This window comes from Pongo abelii, chromosome 16 (assembly GCF_028885655.2).
Source record: "Pongo abelii isolate AG06213 chromosome 16, NHGRI_mPonAbe1-v2.0_pri, whole genome shotgun sequence".
In the NCBI taxonomy this organism is placed as follows: domain Eukaryota; kingdom Metazoa; phylum Chordata; class Mammalia; order Primates; family Hominidae; genus Pongo; species Pongo abelii.
Genome location: NC_072001.2, coordinates 49,256,840 through 49,259,533, shown reverse-complemented (window position 1 = coordinate 49,259,533; position 2,694 = coordinate 49,256,840). Strand labels below are relative to the sequence as shown.

At 36.2% G+C, this 2,694-nt stretch overlaps 1 non-coding gene across 1 annotated transcript; it reads left to right on the top strand.

The window, feature by feature from the left end:
- Positions 1–1,242: 1,242 nt before the first annotated feature.
- On the top strand, positions 1,243–1,330 carry LOC112129281 (small nucleolar RNA SNORD11). Its single transcript, XR_002911688.1, has one exon. It is a non-coding gene; the product is annotated as a small nucleolar RNA SNORD11 (small nucleolar RNA).
- The last annotated feature ends 1,364 nt before the right edge of the window (positions 1,331–2,694 follow it).

Sequence of the window (2,694 nt, the reverse complement as noted above, 5' to 3'; positions counted from 1 at the left end):
AAATACCACTCTGGACAGCAGTCTTGGGAAAGAATTTATGATTAACTTTTCAAAAGGAATTGCAGCAAAAACAAAAATGGACAAGTGGGACTTAATTAAAGAGCTTCTGCACAGCAAAAGAAATTATCAACAGAGAAAACAGACAACCTACAGAATGGGAGAAAATATTTGTCAATAGTGCATCCAACAAAGATCTAATATCCAGAATCTATTAGGAACTTAAAACAACAAGCAAAAAACAACCCCATTAAAAAAATGGGCAGAAGACATGAACAGAAACTTCTCAAAAGGAGACATACCAGTGGCCAACAAACATATGAAAAATATGCTCATCATCACTAATCGTCAGAGAAATGCAAACAAAAACCACAAGATACCGTCTCACAATAGTCAGAATGACCATTTTAAAAAAGTCAAAAACCAACAGATGTTGGTGAGGCTGTAGAGAAAAGGGAACACATACATTCTTGGTGGGAATGTAAATTAGTTCAACTACTATAGAAAGCAGTGTTAAGATTTCTCCAACTACTTAAAACAGAACTACCATCGTACCCCAGCAATCCCATTACTCGGCATATACTCAGAGGAATAGAAATCATTCTACCATAAAGATACATGCATGCAAATGTTCATTGCAGCACTGTTCACAATAGCAAAGTCATGGAATCAACCGAGGTGCCCATCAACAGTGAACTGGATAAAGAAAATATAGTATATATACACCATAGAATACTATGCAGGCCTAGAAAAAGAATGAATTTTTGTCCTTTGGAGCAACATGAATGCAGCTGGAGGCCATTATCCTAAGCAAATTAATGCAGGAACAAAAATCCAAATACCACACATTCTCACTTACAATGGGATCTAGACATAAGTATTCATGGACATAAATATGGCAACGATAGATATGCGGACTCGTAGAAGGGGGAAGGAGGGAGGCGAGCAAGGGTTAAAAAACTCACTGTTGGGTACTATGCTCAGTACCTGGGTGACAGGATCATTCATACCCCAACCTCAGTATCATGCAATATACCCATGTACCAAACCTGCATATGTACCCCCTGAATCCAAAATAAAAGTTGAAAAAGAAAAAAGAAAATAAATAACAAATGAATGTACTATGAAGAAGAGAAATAAATTCACTTTCTTTGGCTAGAAATTAATAATAGAACTAATAATAAATATCCGAACTTGTACACTTTATCTCACTCACAATAAGGTTGGCTCTTAAGAATAGGGTCCTGATTCAACTATGATTTTTATTTGTTTGTTTGACTGATTTCCTTTTGGATAATGAAGGCATCTTTAGTCACCATATCTTCTGAGACATTTGTGGAAAAAACATTTTAACAAAAGAATAATGGAAATCTGAAGGCCCGGCATGGTAGCTCATTCCTGTAATCCCAGTACTTTGGAAGGCTGAGACAGGAGGATCACTTGAGGTCAGGAGTTCAAGACCAGCCTGGGCAATACAACAAGACCTCATCTCTGCAAAAATAAAAAATAAAAACTGGGCTGGAACCCCAGGTGAGGTAGCACACACCTGTAGTCCCAGCTACTTGGAAAGTTGAAGTAGGAGGCTTGCTTGAGTCCAGGGCTTTGAGGGGTGACCTGAGACAGGATTAATGGCATCCAGATGAATATAACCTGTTTGGAAAACAGAATGTTTTAGCATTTCCTCTCAATTTACCATTATTAGAGGATGCAAGTTGGGAAATCTGCATCATAGTTTCCCTGGAGAAGCAAAAGCATATAAAGAATGAAACAATTTACATAGTGAGATGATTAGAAGAGTAAGAAAACCATGCAGAAGTCCTGAAGTATCAGAGCTACATCTTCGCAAAACGGCATTATACTCTAAGAAAATTTTGAGGCTTAATTTCACCCAATATCAGGTAAAACCAAAATTATTTTAAGCAGTGATTATCAACATATACAATTAATAAGATTATTTGGGTGTCTTTATTTTGTTCTAGTCTTTCCCCCAGAACAGTATCACTGTTCATTATAAATTGGTTCATGGATATAATTTGTCACTTTAACATGTAATTTTTTGTTGTATTTATAAAATTTGAAAGTATGAGGAAGTGTGGGTTCTAACACTAGTCTCAGTTAACTGTGGTTATAACCATATCCATTCATTTGGACCATGAAGTGTTATAAAGCTATCACTATGCACCTGTTGATAATTTATCTGAATTGCAGACCCAGCTTGTGGGAAGAGGAAAAGTATCCGTATTTATTTGCTTGGCAAACCCAAAACTCAGAAGAAATACCAATAGTCCTTAGAGAAATGCTATGGCTGTATGTCTAGCATGATACTATAAACAAATAGGTGATTACCTAAAGCCCCCATGGCCAACAGGACTGTGAGAAATAAATTTAGAGGTGAGATTACATGGCTGACTTGGATCCTCTAGGGAACATACAACTCTCACATAATTATGCAGTGAGACTTTGAGTGGTGGCTTTGGAATAACTAGTACTTCCATTTTCCACATTTGGCTATTTTAAACCTAGCTTTCTCTGATACCAAATGCCTGAAGGGTTCTACAAAAACATTTAACATATTTTAAATGCAGTAGCTTTACAAATACTTGATAATTTAAATTATAAACTTCAGATACCCTTCATAACTCCTTCACAGCTCTGAATTCCATATTGTATCTGGTTTTGTTTTATATATCATCTGAA